The 20,504-nt window shown below is 50.8% G+C and overlaps 1 protein-coding gene across 4 annotated transcripts in view; it reads right to left on the reverse strand.

The window, feature by feature from the left end:
- PHF21A (PHD finger protein 21A) overlaps positions 1-8,600 on the reverse strand; it is a 132,416-nt gene extending 123,816 nt beyond the window's left edge. For all 4 annotated transcript variants that reach the window (XM_084288197.1, XM_084288199.1, XM_084288196.1 and 1 more), the window contains exon 1: positions 8,126-8,600. The gene's annotated coding sequence lies outside the window, so the exon portion shown is untranslated. The remainder of the gene's footprint in view (positions 1-8,125) is intronic.
- Positions 8,601-20,504: the final 11,904 nt, after the last annotated feature.

The following is a 20,504-nucleotide window of genomic DNA, read 5'->3' on the forward strand; positions in this document are numbered from 1 at the left end:
ACCTAGATATAAGCTAATTATGGTGACTACACAGAAGCTACTTTCCAATATTAGAAGCCTGGAGGTCCTGATCTTACTGTTGCTAATACGCATGCTGGTTTTAGGCATTCTGATACTCCCTCCGACTTCTGCAAGGCTGAAAGTAAAACGCAAGTTTTTGCAAGACTGGAGCTCTGATTAATCTCTTCAAAAACACCAAAGACGTTCACTTCATATTACTTGGCAGTTAACTCTAAGCCTTTTTTATTATTATTATTATTTCACACAAACTCAAGCACAAATAAATCGACGGGGATCAAGAGTTCAAGTTAAATGTTTGCTTACTTAAAAATTAAGACAACTGCAGTATCCAAGCCTTGGCACACGAGACTACGGCAAATATTAAACTCGCTACCGGCCTGACAACTGCAATCATACTGATGTGCGGTTTAACTTGAGCTAAACCCACTGACCATAAGCTAATGACCTGTGTGGAACTAAGTAATTCTTACAGGTACACACCGGCAAAGAAAAGGAAAACTTCTGGGAAGTTCCTGTTCCTCTGTCACTGATATACAAACACTTCACTTTCCTCGGTGTGAGCTCCACGTGAGCTCCAGTGTAAAGGCAAGGGCTGAGGTACCACGAGGAACCACGAGGTGCTCCTTGTCCCACCGGCCACCACCTGCGTGGATTCCGTGCCTCCACGGTGACCGCACGGTGTCACCAAGCCTGCCCCCGTGCCCCCGGCACCGCTTCAGCCGCAGCACCGGCACGGCCAAGGCACCCTCAGCAGGCAGAGAGATGTTCAAAGCCCTGTCCCCGTGCCACAAGTCCAGGGCAGCAGCACTTCACAAGGAGAACGGGGCACCAGCAGCTCCAGCAAGGGAAGCCGCCTCCTGCCACGCGTTTCCATTACCTTGAAAGAGGCAAAATTTCCCCAAGACATCGCAGGACACTTGCAGTCCGAGGCATTAGCGCAATTACTTACGTACTCTCTGTATAAAAGCGCACGTGCAGCCAGAAGACTTACTTCATCAACTGCTTTTCCCTCAAGACGCTCGGCTGGAGGCTGACTTTGACTCATAAACCCACGTGCGCGCCGCTGCACAGCGGCGGCGGCCGGCTGCCCGCCGGGACCCGCAGGCGGTGCTGACAGCGCGGTTTGCAGAGCGCCACGGCACCCTTCGCCCCTCACCTCCAGCCTCAAACTTCTGCCTGCGGAAACTACAGGTCCCAGGATGCATTAGCTCGGCGAGCAGCTCCGACAGCAACAGAGCACTGCACGCTGGGGGCCGTAGTTCCCCCCGGCCCCACTCGGCCCGAAGGATGAGCCCCGATGTAGGCCACACCGCACGCCCCCACGGGGGCTGCTGCCAGGTAAGCGGGTCGAGAGCTGCTTCCCACAGCCCCAAGGGATGAAGGCGACAACCGCTCCAGTACAAACACGCATCAGCTAAGCAGCACCTCCCCAAAAACCGCCGGCGGTTTAGCTACTTTCGAGCACGAGGAACGGACAGCGGCTTGGAACAGCTCTAAGCACGGCCGGATTATTTTTTTTTTTCCCCAGCACCGCTAGGTTTATTAACATTAATGCCTGTTTTCAGAGGGTGCTCTCCAGAATATCAATAGGAAAAGTATGTTTGGTGAGGGGCACGTTGTCCCTGCCCAGAATTTAGTCAGCTGGAAAGCCATTGCTCCCTTCCTCCATTTGCACAACATACCGAAGCACGAGCTTGCCTCTCTTCCAAAAAGAAGCAGAGCTTAGCTGAAAATTAAATAGCTGTATCTCAGCGTAGGCCTCAGAGAAGAATACGCTGTACTTCAGCAAAGGGAAGGGCAGCTCCCCCTACCAGTCTGTTCTAAGAAGGTTTTAATCGAGGAAGGAAACAACCAGTGATCAAAACGAACAAGTCTTCCTTGTTGTTGTTTTCCTCCTTCTCCTCCCGAGCCCTGGATTTTTTTATTATCGCTAAAAAACAATGATATGCACGGATAATTCCATCCGGCCCCTCGCACGTTTCAGTAGGCTTTGTAGCAAAGCACAGCCCTGGCAGCGTTTTCCAGCTAGCAAGCAGGAACGCAGCTCCCGCAAACACCCGCGGAGGAAAGAGGACGGAGGCTGCGAACCCGGGGACCGGCGGCGTCCCGTCGCAGCGGGAGGACGAGCAGGGACGCCCCGGCCACCTCAAAGACGTCCTCGCGCGTTTCCCTGCGCAGGCAAAAGGCCTGGGAAGCATCGAAAGGTTTTGTCAATACAGCAATACTGTCCATAGGCCAAAGACAGCTGTTGCCATAGTTACTATCAGCCAGCTTATCAGAAAATAATTATTGCAATTACTCAGAAGTTTTGTTAAAACAATTTGAAGCTTCAATAGGATGGCACTCGATCTCCCCAATTAACCGTTTGCGACCACGCCGCCTTCGGGATCCGCACGGTTAACGCCGCCTGGCTCGGCAGGGCTGGAGGGGAAGGAATCGATGTCCCCTCTCCCTTTCAAGTACGGGCAGCTTGCATTTCGCAGGCAGCAGCACGGAAACCGAACCGACCCGGAGCTCTCCTGCTATGCACGAGTCCTCCTTTCGCGGGCCCGAGGACAGACTCCGAGCGCAGGCCATCTTAGAGAGACGGGCTCAGATCCCCCCTCGTTTGCTTCACCCGCTCGCGTGTCTGTGCTCCCGTGCAACAAAACGCACCGGCCACGCTTCCCAAACATCGCTCTAATTAGACATGCAACGGCAGAGCCCCTCATTTTCTGAGGTAAACAACACGATTCCTGCAGCAAGCCAACTTGGTAACGCTCCCTTTTGTCCTCGGGAGCACGGTACCGCCAGGTGGAGGGGCAGGCTCTGGAAAGGACACCTTTTAAGCAAGCAGACATTAAAATAGCGTGGAAGCAGCGCGACCACGGCCCGCGCGACAGCTCGCATTAAGCAGAGCCTCGCTCCTTACGTACCGTGCGTAAACGCATCCCTGCTGGTAACAACAAGCAGCAGGCTGGGGGGCTGCTCGCCTTCTGCTGGGGGCCTGGGCTTTTCCTGCAGCGGATTTCGAGCATAAAAATCTCTAGTCAGAGAGCGAGCGCGTGCAGCGACAACGAACGAGACACCTCGGGTAAGAAGGAACGTGCGATAGGTCAAACCACCTCGGCACGCAGAGCTTTTAAGGCACGGGGTACTCGGTAATTCCTATGGAGACATTAAAGACATAAACAGCAAAGTATAAAAGAAATGCTGCAGAGAAACCTATAGCGGGTAGCACGTTCTTTCCTCAAAAGCCTGGGATGATCAAAGTATTAAAACAAAAGGCTCCGTGGCAAAGTTGAGGCTTTGTTAGGGGAGCAGCCATAGCGCTCATTTCGGCCCAAAGGAAGGGATCTTTCTGAACTTCCTACAGATTTAAAGATTACTTTAAAGACAGGTGATCCTAATTGTAAAGTCTGATTGTTACGCGAGCGCACCTTTCCTTGGCACTAAATACATTTTTAAAAGCCCTTGATTTTTGTACTTTTTATAGCCATCCTATAGCTACAGCCACCACTTTGCCTTTGTTACGTCAAAACCTCACAAAAGCAGAGTCGAACAACTTAAAATCATACTTTGCCAATGTTAATAGTAAGGAACTTGGTAAGGTGCGGGAGCCATAAATTATTTAGACCTCAGAAACACACGGGGTTTGTGTATTTTTTTCCCCTCTTTTGAAATGAGACTATATTTGTAATAAAAAAACAAAAACACAAAGTTTCCCCCCCAACTGTAAATAAACTTCTTTTTTGCCTGCATAATGCATATCTCCACCATCAGCACAAGCCAGATACCGGCTTTGTGCTGTACTGAACATGAAATATTAATGCTGGATACCTATAAAAACTATCCTTCAGTTCACCCTCTATTTACAGGGTACGGTAGCAAATATCCTACCCCTCGCGCTCAGCGGACACCTCAAGCCCCTTCTGCGCGCTGCCCTACCTTTCCAGCACGCGGCTCGTTCCTAAATAACCTTTGTGCAGTTAAAATACATCAGAAACAGGATGTGAGCTGCTTTCTGGCACAGAGTAATTGAACAAGGGCAATTCACGAACATGCAGGAGCCAGGCCTTTGTGGAGCCTCACACTTCTAGCATACAGCCACGCATGCGACTGCACAGTTGTGAGCATAAAGGGTGAAGGGGACAGTGCAGAAATGCTATTAGAAGCTTAATAATAGGTTTTCAGCGCTGCCCCTTCCGCACAAGGAGGCTCTCCTAAAGGGCAGGCTGCCTAGCGGCTCGCATCGCCACGCAACGCCCCTCCAAAAACCCAAGCCCCATCGCTCTGCGACGGCCTTTCTGGGAGATTTGAAACAAACAAAGCCAAGAAGCAAGAAAACCAAAACAAGAGCGAAAAGGCTAAGTCACCAACATATGTTTCTCACGTGACGCCTGCCTTGAGTTTCTGGTGGTGCACGAGATGCCCATCCCGCACGGAACAGGACGGCCCTTCAGGTTCTCACAGGCGGGTGTTGAGAGGAAAGAGAAACCTCCCTCCTAAACAAGCTCCAACAGCATCAATCCACCTCGCTGAATAAGCTCCTCCATGGCCCTACGAATAAATATCAAGGAACTGGAAAGCTACAGCACGTTCATACGCGATTATTATGACCATTATAAACACGCTGCACGAGCAACCTAAGGGATAGCCGGGCTGGCTATGACAGCTTTCCAACGGCACTCGGAATTTCACAGCTTCCTAAGGAGCCACTACAACACATTTTATTTTTCTAGAAGAAAAAAAAAAAAGACGCCTAAAAATGTTCTCAGTTGTACAGATCTCGTCCAAGTATTTTTCTAAATTAGAGTTTCCCCGGTGAAGTTTAACAGACACACACACAAAACCTCATCTCTTGAAGCAGAAGTAAAGCTGAAGCAAGAACTATTTAGGACCAACACCTGAAACACAGCTGAAGCTGAACGGCCTAGGGTAAAGAGATCTTTACAAAACCTAAACTGAAGGGAGCGATCTTACTGCCCAGCCACAAAACACAAAAGTATTTTTCTCTGAACTACCGAAAATTCAGTTTCCTACTTTTTCTCTAAATTCTTGAAAGGGGAGTTTCCTGTGTTAATTCCCTAGAGGAAGAACAGCAAGCCCCACCGCCGCCACCCAGCTCACATCAACTCCAGTTCAGGACGCATGAAAAGAGCAAAGACGAAAAGCTTTCAGATAGAAATCTTAACGCGAATAGTAGTAATATAATGACAACGTATCCCCTAACGCGACGGCCTGAGTTACGCACCACAGCAGCCGGGTGAGTTAACTGGAAACCACTGCGACCCACGGCAGGCTCTGTGCCAAGCCTCTCGCCGCCTGGGTCCCTTCAGCTACAGCCGGGGCACGGCGCAGGTGACGGCCGGCGAGTCCCCGGTGAGCCAGCACCCACCTTCGGGTGCACAACTGGCCTCGTAAGACCTTGAAGTGCTATTCTATACGTGCCACTACGCGACACGGAATCAATGGGCAGAGAGGTTGCCTAATGCTCCCCCTGTATCAGCGCAAACTTCTGGATGATAATAACTACCAGGCGATAATCTGATTTCTCTGCCACAGTACGGCTGGAAGGTTTAAAAACCACACAGAAGCACCAGCTATTTTTTTTCTCTGATACAGATTTAAAGGTTCACTTACTAAGCAACAGAATTCCTTATTTAAAAATAATAATAATAATAATAATAATCCCAGCTTCATTCAGCTGCCGTGAAACATGCCCGGGTACAAATAAAATTCCCAAATCCTGTGGATCTGTTTGCTGAAGTCCGGTGGTTAACCCCTCCAACTATGTATGGGTGCTGGCGCATATTTTTCGCTTGTTTCTTCCTTTTAGCATCCTGCTCTCACTGGTAAGTTAGTGTCAGTATTTAGATACAAACTATAAAGTTATATCACACGCAGCCATTAACAAGCTTAACATGAAAGTTTGAGCATTACATGTTTACATGTGTAGAAGTCATGAATTTTAGACTTACTATTTCTGCAAGGCTTTGCAAAGCATGCTATTTCCCTCACAGATTAAGCCTGAGAATAAGGCTCTCTTCATCAAAGTTAAACATCTCCCTGCTCTGTAGCATACCCAGCTTCACCAGCTAGCTCCGGGCAAGCAAGGGAAAGCCAGAGGAAACTGAATGTCAAAACTGAAACTACTCAGGTGTCTTCATTGTTACAAGCAAGCACAGTGAGGAAAAAAAAAAAAAAAAAAAGTAAACAGACAGCCCAAGCCCTTTTCATTTATGATATCCGAGAATCTACAGCTCAGAGGAAAAGAAGCTACGTTCCTGTGTTTGGGTGCACCTTCTGATGCCGAGGAGCACCAGCAGGTCTAGTTAAGGAAACTTCAGGAGCCCAGAGAAGCTGGCTCCTCGCGAGCTGGGTGCATGCCCCTACCTGGATCTCCCAGGCTCGGCCCCACGGCACGCCACAGCGCTTGCCTTCCTCGTGCCACGCGCGTTATTACCCCCGGTGGGATCCTTCCACACGCAGCCTCCCCAGCGAACAAAAGTTCATTGTCAAGCTCAGCGCTTGGGCCCAAACAAACATCCAGAGGGTGGGAGGGGGAGAAAGGAGAGGAAGCGCTCCTATCCGCAACGCCAGGGCTCGCGGGCAATCACCGTTACTCACAATTAAAAAGTGGGAACAGGTGTAGCAGATATCATACTTTGATAGCTGAACAAAGAATATTACAGCACGTGACCGAGATGTGATGACATTTGTTCACCAATCGAAAACAAAAGCCACTCTCCAATGGCACTCTTTCCTCCACCCCCAAGAATTAGGAACTTGGAAGTCTCTCCATATTGAAACACATCTGCTCGCAGCCTCATTTTCTGACACTTGAGAAGAAGTTGAATGAGGAGCTCCACGCATTCGCCCAACGCAAATCCACCTAAAAGCCCAGGTGCACAATCCTACCCCGGCACCCACCGAACTGCAGATGCGGTTGGGGAAAAAAGCTCGACCGACAAGGAAGCTCGGGAATAATGAAGGGAAAGAAGGAAAAATAACAACAACAAGACGCGCACACACACACAAAAAGAAGGAAAACACCACCACGGAAAGGCAAGTGAAGAAAGGAGCATGCACAAGAGGACTGTACCAAATGGCAGAGTCCCACATACAGCCCCGCTCCACCTACACAGACGCAAACGCAGGAGGGAGGGAAAAAAAAATAAAAATAAAAAATAAAAATATATAAAAAAAAAAGTCGACATCTGTAATCCCAGCAGCGGCCGTGCCAGAGCAGAAGTGTGAAATCCCAGAGGCGTCCTTGCACTGAGCTTTGTACCTGTGCAGGAAGGGCAGCCCCAGGGCGAGGGGGGCAGGAGAGACTTGCCAATAACAAGTTGCAGAAGAAACGGAATTTTCCCGGCGCTACTCGGGCCACAAAGACGAATGAAAGGAAGGAGGAGGAAGGGAGGAAGAGAAGGGAAGAGAGAAAAAAAAAAAAAAAGAACAAGAAAACCTGCGGCAGCGGCTTTACTACGAATTATCAATCACCGAGAGCGGCATCATTTCCGAGCCCGTCATAAAACTTCCCCGACAGCATCACGGCGAAGGACCCGGCCGAGAGAAAAAGGGCCTGGAAATCATCATCCCGGCGAACCCCGGAGGGGAGGGGACCAGGCTGCCTGCCTCCCTCCCTCCCCCACCCCTCCCTCTCCCCCTCCCTCCCTCCCTCCCTCCCTCTCCCCTCCCTCCCTCCCCGGTGCAATGTGTCATCTCCTTCCCCTGCTCCTCCCCCCAACCCCAATGTGTCACCTCCTCCTTTCACCCCAAGTGTCACCCTCCTCCTCCTCCTCCTCCTCCTCCTCAATCCTCGCCCGCTCCCAAACTTCTGCCGGCGCCCGCCGGGGGAAGGGGAAGAGGGAAGAGAAGGGGGGGAAGGAGGAGGAGGAGGAAGGAGGGGGGGGGGGACACAAACACACACAGAGAGGGGACACCCACAGGACACCCCCCCCCCCCCTTCAGCCCCCGGGGAGGGGCTGAGGCGAAGTTGGTGCTCCTCAGCGCCAAGTTGGCCGGAGAGTGGCGGCGGGGGTCGGGGGGGTGGAGAGGAAGGGGGAGGCAAGGGGATGAGGAAGAGGAGGATGAGGAGGAGGAAGGCGGGATACTACACCCTGCTGGCGGCGGCGGTGCTGCTGCGGGCCGGCCGGGGTCCCCCGGGCAGGACCTCCCTGTGTGGGGGCAGAGCTCTTCTTCATAGGGGGGTGCTGGCGAGGCCGCTCCGGCGGGGCTGCCCGCTGCTGGGCGCCCCTGGCTCTCCTCCTCGCACTTTTCTTTAAGCTAAGCGGGGAGTGGAAGATGGTAGGCTGCTCCCTCCTCCTCCTCCTCCTCCTCCTCCTCCTCTTCGCTCGGCTCTCGGGGGTCCTGTTCCTTTCCCCCCCCTTCCTCCTCCTCCTCCTCCTCCTCCTTCTCCTCGGCGGGGGGCTCCTCCTGCCGGGGGGGGGGCAGCTGGGCGGGGAGGGAGGCAGAGGAGCTCGGCGGGGCGCCGGAGGAGAGAAACTGTGACACAAAAACAAGCCGGGAAGCTTCAACTCTTCTTCAATCCCATTCACCCGGCCCGGCCGCAGCACCGCGCCGCGGGATCCCTCCGCCGCCGCCGGCCTCCCTCCCTCCCTCCTCTCCCTCCCTCGCTCCGCTCGCTGCCTCGCCGAGCGCGCTCCCGACGCCCCGCCGGGCGCGCGCACCGGAGCCCTGAGGGAGCGGGGATGAGGGGGAAAGAGGGTGAAGGGGGGAGGACGGGGGGGGTGCGCGGCTCGCCGCCCACACACGCACCCAGCGGGGAGAGCCCCGTGAAGGGGATGGGGGCTCGGTGAGGGGGGGGGGGGGCGGCGAGGGCGGGCTCGGCGGCTCCTCCTGAGGGGGACTACTTGACGGCGTCGGTGCGGCGAATTTATTTCCCTTTGCCTAAGGAACGGGCTGTGCTGCGGCGCCCATTGCCTAGGGAAAAAGCCCGGATGTGAAGTGAGTGAAACTAAAGTCGGCCGAAGTAGGGCACCAAACTCTGCCGGGGCCGGGCGGCGGGACCCGCACCGCGCCGCCATCGCCGCCGCCTCCGGGGGACCCCTCGTGAAGGCGGGGGGGGGGCAACCAGCACCCCCTTTTATTTTTTTAAATAATTAATTAATTATTATTTTATTATTATTTTTTTACACACAACACGTCCCCTCCCCCCCCCCTCACACACACACACAGAGCCGGGGCCCGGCCGGCGCGGGTGCGCGCTCCCGCGCCCCGGTGGCGCGCGCGGGGCCCCGCCGCGAGGGGCTCCGCACAGGAAGTTGATGCAACAGGGCCGGCGGGCGGGGGGGGGCGCGCGCAGGAAGCTGCTGCTGAGGCGAGGGGTGGACGGGGGGGGGCGGCGGGGGGGGGGAACGAGCCGCGGGAGCGCGCAGCTCCTCGTCCCCTCCGCGCGCGGGCACGGCGCGGGGCCCCGCCGGGGCTGCCATGTTCTGGGCTGGAGGAGAAGAGGGTTGGGGGGGGGGGGAAAGCGGGTTTGGGTGCCGCGCGGCAGCGAGTTTTGAGGTATTTTCGGTGTTTTTTGGCCTCTTTTTAACGGTCTCGCTCCGCTTTATTCCCGCGGCTGCGCCGCTGAGGGGGGAGCGCGGCGCGCGCGCGGCCGCCTGAGGGGAGCGCTGAGGGGGGGGGGGGGGGGGGGGGGGGGGGGCGAGCCCCGTCCTGCTGCCGTGAGGGGACCGCGCTCTGCGGCCCCTCGTTAGTTAATTACAGCTAATTGGCTGCCCCCCCCCCCCCCCCACACACACACACTCCAGCCGGCTGCCGAGTGCTGGGGAGGGGGGGTTTGCCTGTCAACTTCGCGGCGCCGGGTGCCCGGCTTCAAGCTGCAGCGCCCGGGCTCGCGCAATTGTGGGAGAAACTTGGGTTTATTTATTTATTTATTTTTATTATTAATTAAGTTCGCAGCCTGTGGGTTTGGAGATAGGAGCCTGAAGACAAGCCTTAAAGGCACGAAGCCGAAAAGGTACAAAGCAAGCAGAGTCAGCCAAAAATGCCTCTCTTTATTTTTTTAACCTCGCGTTGCTCGCCTTTGCGTTGGGGGCAACCTCTCCCCGTGCCTTTATTTTTATTTTTTTCCACAAGCCACATATGTCTCTCAAAAGCAGGGCTGGGGCAGCACTTTAAAAAAAATAAAATAAAAATAAACACTCAGAAAATTACAGAGCCTTCATTAAAGAGTTACCGACTCTTGCACAATTCACGGGTTAGCAGGTAACGTCACGTGCCGGGCACTGCTGGAAAATCTACGAGCCGCTGCAGGACTTCTGGTAACGCGTCCAGTTGTGACCAAAAGTGCTGTGATTCGTATCATAAAGCTGTTACATGTTTTTTTAATAAAAGCAAATTTGCTCTTTATACTCTCCGTCTGCTTTATTTCTACAGCCACCAAACATCTCAGGTAGGGCCGATGGCTCAGGTGAGACCTCTGCTGGGGTTGGGGGTGTCCAGCCCCCCTTTACTGCTCTGCTCCTGCTGCCGCAGCCCATTTTTAACCCCACACACACCCCAAAAGTGCCAGCCTGGGTCCTCAGGCTCTTCCCCCATGCCAGCGCTTACAGCCAGCAGCTCAAGCTGAGCGTTGTGACCCTTTGGTTTTTCCTCCAGCGAGGGTTTGAAGCGCTGGGCGAGCAGGAGAGTCAGCGTGCTCGGAAAGCAACCGCACTGGAGCTGCTTTTGTCCTTCAGGGCTCTCAGCAGAGGCACCATGAAAATAAACACTGAGCGAAGCCCGTTTATTTCGCTGTTTTTTTTATCTTTCTGATTAAGGAGCAAGTTAAAAGAAGTTAGAGCTAGCGATTAAGCGTTATTATAGATCTGGCGTGTTTATTCTGTTGCGGAGTCAATACGTGCAGTTTGACTAAAGTTTGTTTTAGAGATGAACTTTGGACAAAGTTCAAAGAAAAAATAATCATTAGCTGTTATTGCAGATGTACAAAGAAATTTTACATAGTTTGTCTTAGAATTCAGACCGTGATCGGGATCGTGCCACCCTGGCTCTGCTCAGAGCACGCTACCCGCCGTGATCCTTGGCTCACAGGCGGGTGGAGTAGCTCGGCCCGTTCCTCGCTGAGCTCGGCCATTTCATCCGCACGCTCTGATTATCGGAGATGCGCTGGAAGTCCTTATCTGTAACAGCAGCGTGCGTGTGCCATTCCTTTGTGCAGCCCCATGAGGATGAAGAGGAGCAGCCCTGGCCTTCGTGCTACTTCTGGCTGTGTTTCCACGTCAGCTTCCGTAGGTGTGTGTGTAGCACGCAGCTTCTGGTAGTGCTAGAAGTGGTTTCACATGCGGAATTGGAAGCAACGGTGCTATCAGATAAGGAGCTAAATGCTTGAATAAACTGGCTGTTGTTGTTAGTTGGCTCATCCAGATTTCTAGCACGCTTTCTTTGCAGTGCAAAGGAAAGCCTTGCTAGAAGCCTAGGAAAAATATTCCCTCCTTTGCTTTCTGAGTCTGCTTCCTGAGTCTGTCCACAAAGTTGCCTTCCACTCCCCTGCCTCGTGTTATTCTTGCTGTTCATCAGTGTTCAACCTTCAGCTTGTACAGATCTGTTACTTTCTGCTTGGTTGCATCACCCCAGGTACTCACCCGGTCCCCTTCTCCAAGTTTATTTCCTAAAAGCCCTTACAAGTCCAAGCCAAGCCACATCCAAAGCCTTTCCAAAGCTAGTGGAAAACTCAAAAATCAGCAGGCTTTCCATCTGAATTTGCTAGCGGGTGCTCAGTGACACTGTTTCCCAATGGGTGCTACTGCCCCAGCCTGGGTGAATTTCAGAGGGGGAGCCACAGTCAAGTATTGATGCAGGAGTGTTTGGAGAGCTGTTGCTCACAATTTTTGTAATAACTCTCCAGAATAACAAGTTATATCGTAACGTGCCTTTTTTTTTTTTGTATCCAGCCCATCCTACAGTGACATTTACTGCGAGTACTTGGCACAAAATCCGGGAAGACATTTGTTAACACACGGAAGCAGTCTTGCAGCAAGTGCAACAGCTCCTAAACTGCAGGTCACAGATGCAGCTGATGGAGCTGAGTACCCGTAGAGCGCTTTCTCTTCTCTTTTCAGTGACAAAACTACCTTAAAAATAAACTAAGATTTAGTTTCTTGCCTGCTACTGTTTTTCCCCGTGCTTTTAGCAGGAATGCTAGATGGCTGCAGACAGGAGGGGAGACAGCCTGTGCAGTCGTGCTCAGAGGACACAGGGCTCTCTCACCAGCAAAGAGCTCCTACAAGCACATACCTTCCTCTTCCCAGGGGCGGGGAAGGATGGGGCACAGCTCCCTTCCAGCTGATAAGGAAAATTAAGCAAACGGCTTAGACCGCTGGTTGGGGCCAGAGCCTGAGAGCACGACACACGCCAGAGACTTGCCATTAAGGGCATCAGCCTGAGTGCGAATGTAATGACCTCCGACTCCAGCCATGGGTTATTGCCTACCCAGGACCGACTGCTGACAGCAGCCGATGAAGCAGACCCCTGCTTGCCCTGGCCCATCCGAAAGGAGCTGCTCACTCAGCAGTTGCCAGCTGGTCTCAGCTGGGAGCAGTGCAGCTGGAAATGAGCTCTTCTGATCATCTTCTGATGCTCTGCGGGCACAGCTCAGGCTGGGGGCACTGCTCGGCGGTGGTGGTGGTGGGCTACAAGTGGTTGTAGGAGTGCATAGCCTGGGGTCTGTGTTCTGCGAGAGGGAATTCAGCCTCTGGGCTGTCCCTTTCCCGTAGCAAAACCCCCTCAGCAGCACAGGCAGTGTAACACCGAGCTGCCCACAGGGAGCAGGGGGACCTGTGAGGACCCATCACCACCCCGACCACCCAGCAGCTCCCGAAGCTCTTCATCCATGGCGAAACCCCTCCAGGCTTCAGTCACGTTAAGGTTTTGGTTTGGCAAGCCGGGAAGGTTGGCTGCCTGTTATCTAAGCTGACCTCCAGCACAATGCTGGCCACTTCAACCAGTAATTCTGCATCCCGTCTGCAGTTTGGGCAGGCCAGCGTGTATCTCACCCTCCACAAGCCATTGCTGTCTGTTTTGGGAGGTGCACCTGCCTTCAGAGAGCCTGGTGGCTCCGGCCACTTCCAGATCAAAGGGAGGTCTGAGCGAAGATGCCGCCTCTGGCAATCGAGAGGAGTGGGTTTCCTTACCTTTTCTTACCATCCCTCTTTAAGCAGATGTGAGCAGCCATAAAGGGGACGTTGGTTATGGCTCTCAGGTGGCTGGCAGGGCTGACTAAGCACGCTGACAGATCCCGCACGCTGCTCCGAATCACAATGAGCTGGGAGCTGCGTGCCAAGACGTGAGCGGTCCAGGGAGCACTCGCTCATTTTTCAGCCAGCAGTGTGAACTATCCCAGGAGCAATTGCAGCTCCATTATCAGGTAAAAGCAGCTCTTTTTGGCTCATCGCCCTTTTTGTTAAGCAGCATAACGCCCCCTAATTCAGGCTGATTTCTTGTAATATTGGTCACCCTGCTAAATTTTTCAGCTGGAGCTTGTTGGACCACTAGTGGTTGGGCTGCCACCACATCCAACTTCCATCAAAGTGCCCTTTTCCAGATACCTTCAGCAGAAATCTGTTGCTTTTATTTCCAAGGAGCTCGGAGAGGAGAAAATTCAGTAGATTCAGAAAACTGGGTATGGAAATGAAACCATCAAGTAAGTTTTCAGGGACCCACTGAAAGGAAATGACAACCTTTGTAACCGAGTGTTTCTGTGTGTCGCTAGCATTATAAGTGGATGGAAGTCCACCTGGAGTGATAAACCAAGGGCACAAACCATAGATGATGATGTCAAACACCAGGTTTTAACGCAGGCACATAGGCATCACAACTGGGAGACCTCCCATATGCACAGAAATCAAGAATCATGGCAAAGAGCATCCATAGAGAAATGTCCATTCCTATAAACAGTGCAACCTGTAGGCAGGATGTTGTATGTATCTTTTTAGTGCTTTTAAGTGTAAATGATTATTTTGGCACCTAGCAGGAGAGGTGTGATACAGGAACATACAATTTAGAAGGTCACTGTGGGCAGGGCAGGAGGGGAACCAAGATGCACTGGGAAAACCAGGTGATGACAATAATTTCAGGATGAAGTTATCCAAATGAAAATACTGATTGCTGTTTTCAGAAAGCTTTGCATAACTTTGGCCCCTAAATCCTTACCTGTCACTAGATATTTAAAGACCCTGGGTTTTGAGGGTATGGAGCACCTAAAAAGCAATTCTCTTTCCTTTTAGTGTTTAACTAGGCGTATATTTGATCTGCCAGTTTGGAACTACCAACTGAGCACTATGTTCACGCCGTTAATTTTAATCTTAATCTCAGTGCTGTATTTTGCAGAATGACGTGACATGTAGAATATAAGGGTTTCTAGCAGCACAGAAGTAGTAAGCCTTGGGAATATTAAGTCAGTGGGAACCATGTATTTACCTGAAGTTGCCCTGGCTGATCGTTTTGCTGGCAAGTAGCCCAGCAAAGGCACAGGGACAGGGCAGGAAGAGGAGCGATGGGGAAGGGGAACACTGGAGCAGAGCCATGGACAGCTTTGCCTGCGAGTTAACTGTGACTCGGTGGACAGAGAGGTCAGTGCCAGTGCAGGGATTCAAAGTGGTTCTCATGGCCTAACAATAAACAGTGTTAGTCAACACCAGATTACCTGGGATTAAGTGCGCCGTGGGTGCTGATACCCCTGGGGAGACCGATGCTGAAGCAGCGTGGGCAGTGGGAAGCTCTGCTGCCCTGCCAGGGCTCCCCGCGCTTCCTTCCCAGGTGCGGTTATTGCTGGGTTTCTGCTTTGGCTCCTGGCTGCTCTCTTGGATCATCAGGAGCTGAGGGTGGCTGCATGCTGAACTGAGTGGGAAAGGGCAGAGGGAAAGTCAAACAGAGCCAATAACTGCGTTTATATGGAGTGCACCTGTGACACAGTACCTTTTTTACTTACTTATTGCTTACATTAGAGCTATGGCATAATATGTTAGAGTCATAGAATTAGAGAATGGCTTGGATTGGAAGGGACTTTAAAGATCACTCAGCTCCAACCCCCTGCCATGGGCAGGGACACCTTCACCCAGCCCAGGTTGCCCAAAGCCCCATCCAGCCTGGCCTTGAACACCTCCAGGGATAGGGCGCCCACAGCTTCTCTGGGCAGCCTGTGCCAGTGCCTCACCACCCTTTGAGAGAAGAATTTCTTCCAAATATCTCATCTAAATCTACCCTGTTTCAGTTTAAAGCCATTACCCCTTATCCTATCACCATACTCCCTGTCAAAAACAATCCCTCCCCAGCTTTCCTGTAGGCCCTCTTTAGGCCTTGGAAGGCCGCTGTAAGGTCTTCCTGGAGCCTTCTCTTCTCCAGGCTGAACAACCCCAACTCCCTCAGCCTGTCTTCACAAAAGAGGTGCTCCTGCCCCTTGATTATCTTCACAGCCCTCCTCTGGACTCGTTCTAACACTTCCATGTCCTTCTTGTGCTGGGGGTCCCGGAGGTGAATGCAGTGCTCCATGTAGAAAGAGGTCTACAGAGATTATTTATTTATAATTGATTCTGATGTCTTTCACTCAAGTCTTCTGTTGTTTGAGTGATAGGCAAGTTGCAAAATATATCACTTGAGAAATTCAGCAATTAAGCCTGTTTGTGCATCCTTTGCCTTCAAAACTGATTAATAACAGTAAGATACACCAACAGTATGCTTCGCAGCTGATAGACAGTTAGATAATGTCAATACATTCACAGATCTCATTGGCATAGCACCCCTATATGAATAGTACATGTAAATGTAAACAAATTTTTCTCCCACTAGGAGGGGACAGCATGAGAAGCCTGTTTCTCTCCAGATTCTGGTAGGCAATCAAGTGGAAACGTGACATAATTTGGTTAGTTGCTCTCACGGTGGACTTGGACTCACCAAAGTGAATAAGAACAAAACTCTCTGATAGCTTCAAAACACCACAAAGTTCCTCTTCACCTCAGTGTCAGTACTGATATTATCCGTGAGCCTCCTGGAAACATTAATTTGGTGCTTGCCATAAGCCAAATAGTATTTGAGTAAGATGCTGGAAGTTATCTGAAGACTGAAGTGGACTGGGAGCTCGCGTGGTGCCCGTTCATGCAGGCGTGGTGTGCCTGCCCCTACACATAGCTGGTCCAAGAAAGCCGTGCAGGAATCAGGAAGGCAGCTCCTGGGATATGGGAGCACTGCCACACAAATCCATGAACAAGGACTTTTCAGCTTAAAAAGGAGAAAATTGAAGGGGAACATGAGGACCCTACTAGGAAAGTGGCATGGAAAGGGAGACCAGGGAGCGAGAAGCCACCATTTCTCAAGAGTAAAAAGCACTGAGTTAAATGCTTAAACTGTGTTTAAAGCAAACAAACAGCAATACTTCTTCAGTCAGCACATAACCACGTTTGGAACTCATTGCTGTTAGATGCGGACCCTGGCAGTATAAAACAGTATTCCAGGAGAAAGATCCTTCTGTCTGCACCCTATTTCTTACCGTCCTCCCAAAGAACCTGAGATGGGACACTGTCACAGAAAGGATGGGAGGGATGGGGCATCTTTGGTCTCCTCCAGTATTGCCATTGTGATGAGCTCAGGAACAAAGGAAGTTGTAATTTTATTTTATTATTACTTTTGGGGAGGGGAGGGGAAAAAATCAGTGCAAGAGGCTTCTCTTCTCCTCACGTGTGCCCATGATATACAGACTTGGTCTGCCTTCTGCTTCAATAGAATGAAACTTCTTGTATTGTGGGTTGTGTTTTTTTTTGTTGTTGTTTGGTTGGTTGTTGTTTTTTTTATATCACTACCCTCCAAGAAATAAAATGGTCTTTAAATTGTCACTCATATTTATTGGAATGGGGGACAATTTATCTTTTAATAAAAAATACATTGTTCCGATGGGACTAGTGCAAGGGGGCTGTTTGAGGGCTGTGGAGGAAGCGTGCTGCACATCCTTACCCCCCAAAATAGCATCCTGACACTTGGCTGCTCGAAGGACCATTTCCAGGCAGAAAGGGGAAGGAGAAAGGGGAGGCAGCTCCCCACAGCCTGCAGGGGACAGGGACAGAGACAGGGGTGAGCTGGCCCTGCAGCACCCACAACTGCGTGGCAAATTTGTTTGAAGTATGACCTAAAATATTTCTGTTGGGGCACGCAGGAGAAAAGGGAGAGGCACCAGGAGCAGCGGGGGCTGGTTTAATTCCACCTCAGAGGGAGTGAAGAGTCCTCCCTCTGTGAAAACTGCATTCTCTGCAACATTTAAATCTATATTTAACTTGAAGTTTGCTGCTTCCAGTTTGGACCTAAAGAAAGGTTTATGTACCTAAAACCTTGCTTGTGCTTTCCAGCGATAATGGTTCATCTCATATATTACCTTCGTGACTTGCCCTTCTATATTCTTAGACCACAGCAACTACAACACTGTTAAATATAATGCTGAGGCTTGATAAAATGTATTTTTAACTCCATAGTTTCACATTAAACATGTCTTTCCTCACTTGCATGGGATGCTCGCCTCTTTCTAGGGCTTCAGTAAAAGCAAAGCTGAACTTACAGTGCCAGAGAATAATTATATCAATGGATGTTTCTGGGGAATTCATTCAAAAGTTTAAAATTCCTCAGGGAATCCCTTCTGGCAGAGATGAGAAGGCTGTATTAGGAATATTTAACCTTGATGGATAAAATGAGAGACCTCAAACTGCCTGCCCTCACAGAGAAGAAATGCCTCCTGTACAGATTTAGAGAGGAATTCAAGGAAAAATGTGCAAATATGCAAAAGTGCTAGAACACCTTTTCCAGCTCACCCCAACCCTCAGCCATTCTTCTTTCCCCCCGAACGGCACGAAATTAATTATTCCCCAGAACCAAATGTTTCTCTGCTGTTTGTGAAGAGCTGAGGGATGGGAAGTTACACCCCTTCTACTGTGGCGTCCTTGGAGGGGATCGAATAGCTGGTGTTTATTTATCTTTACTAGCATAACCGGCTGTCAGCGGATTATCTCCTTCTGGCATCGAGATGGCTCCTTTTCACCATCAGGCAGCTGCAGAAGCAGCAGAGATTTTTTTTTGCTGATTTTTGGCTTCCCAGGTTCATTGTGCCTCTTCCCTTGGCTGTTGGTGTGGGCTGCTTGGTAGGGCATCCGTCTGCGAGGCCAGTCTGTCCCAGCTCTCTGATAGGTGTCGGAAAAGTTTTGGGGCTCCTTCTTTGTTCCGGTATTGAGGATAAAACGGCACGAGTAGGTAGATAAACAATAGTGTCATTTCACATCCTCTGGCTCAAGATACAGCTGCCCCCTAGATGTGCTCTGAGATGATACAGGCACATGTGCTTGCGCTGGGAGGCAGGGTGATTCTCACCCTGGCAGGATTGCCCCAGAGCTACGGTGTTTGCCACGGGACAGCAGCCCCAGCACCCGATCCAAATAAGACCCATCTATTCTGCAAAGAGCTAAGGCAACGAGTGAGCATTTCCTCCATCAAAAACGTAATGTACAGCATTGGCATTAACAAACTCCGGCTCTTATCCCAGCCTGAAACTGCATGCAGTGAGAAAATAAACCTAAATAAACTCACGTATATATACAAAAAGCCTTCAGGAACCTTGGCCAGGGGCAGCCCATGTGTGGCCACTGTTGCTTACTCCCACCCCCCTCTGCTGTCCTTGCCCAGGGATGTTCATGTCCCTGGGGCACGGAGGGGTGGTTGCTGTGCATCTGTCCCCATGATGGAAAGCGAGGATGGGGCTTGCATTGCAAGGCAGGACAAGGCTCAGAAAGCGTCCTGGTGAGGGACTGCCTGGCTCCCCATCTCCAAACCTCATCCTTCATCGGTTCAAAAGCACGGCAGAATACGCCAGGTGGGAGAGGGCCAACCAGCAGTAATGGGGCAAGAAGAGAAAAAAGAACCTGCACTTTTTGTAATTCAGATAAAATATTTGGATCAGAAAAGAAGGTCAAAAAAAGATTAAGGGTGCTTGAATATGAAGCAGAGAGGACCAGAGCCCAGGAGGTCAAGCGTTAAGAGCAGACAGAGAACAGACAAGTGATGGGCCTATACGTGGTGGAGGGGGATACTCTTTTCTACGGCGTTCAAAGCAGAACTGCACTGTTTTAGATATTTCCCTTTCATGAGAAGTAATGAAATGTTGGAGGTACCCTGGGAAGTCACACAAGACCGTCAGTGGGTGCCCGGTCCTGGTGATACGTGCGGAGCACATGGGGATGGCCTCTAGAGGTGGGCACCTGGAGAGAGAGAGGGAGAGGCACCAAGGAGGGGCACGGACAGCGACGGGACCCCCGGAGGGCATCGGCATGGGGTGGGTGGCAGGCAGTGGGGAAAATATAATCAGAAACTGAGTTGTTCCTGAAAGCAGGCGGAAAGTGAAATTGGGCTGAAAAACGTGAAAGGGAAAGATAAAAGAAAAACAACAGAACCAGGGAGAAAGTGAGAACAAAGAGAGGAAACCAGACTGTGAAATCCACCTGGAAAGATAAGTGAGCTCCTCTCTCCGTATCTCTCACTGCAGTGAATATTTGGAGGATTTGACTTGCTGCCTGAGGCACATTATGTTAAGTAATGGGGAGGATAATGGGGTTTACACATGGAGGGATCTTCTTTCCTCCCTACTGCTGTTGCAGTAACAAGTGTGTGGCTTTACATTATGTCCTTTGTATAGGGAAGGGCTCTGCATTACAGCAGGGATTGTATAGGGAAGGTAAGGGCCACAAGAGCTGGGACCAGAAAAGGTGGCTGACAGCAATCAGAAACATTTCCGTGGTTAAAAAAGTGTGTGTACCTATTGTTTGTTCCTATTAATGTTTGGTTTGTTTTGTTTGTTTGTGTTAATAAAGATTTAGTTTGGACCTGTTTTAAAGATTTCTGAACTATTCCAAGGTTACTCTCCTGTCCTCCTTTATTTCTGTCTTTCCGCAAAGACTCATACAATCACCACTTTTTTCTTCATGTTGTATTTTAGATGAGCGCTGTCTTTTGTTGATATTTCTCTTCTGTTTTCTAGCTCCTGGTGTTCGTTGTTGCTGTCGTCACTGTTTCTTTGTTTCTTCCTTACTATTATTTTTTTATAGGATTTCCCTGATCCATTCTAGGATTTGATTTTTTTCTTTCATTCCTTCTCCCCCTTTCTTTCTCTTCATCCCTAAGTGCTTTCCTCATCACCAAGTGCAATTCCACCTTTAATTACTCCCCTCCATGAAACCTCCCTTCTCTCCTGTTTCCTATTGCATATTGTCTCATACCCTTCTGCTTACCCCCATGATCCTATGTACGCTCCTCCCCAGACTGCCTTCTTTTCCCCCATCCTTCCTTGACATTTTCTTCCCTCTCTTTGTCTCTGTCTGCACTGCAGTGAGTGTCCCCCCTGCCTTCCTCTCCCTTCATTGCTTGCTTACTTGAAACTCCTCTGGCTCCCAGCTTTCCCTTTCTCTGGTGCTTTCTACTCAGGGCTAGTGCATGTAAAATAAAAATACCTC

This window comes from Netta rufina (assembly GCF_964035555.1).
Source record: "Netta rufina genome assembly, chromosome: 5".
Taxonomy (NCBI): Eukaryota; Metazoa; Chordata; class Aves; order Anseriformes; family Anatidae; genus Netta; species Netta rufina.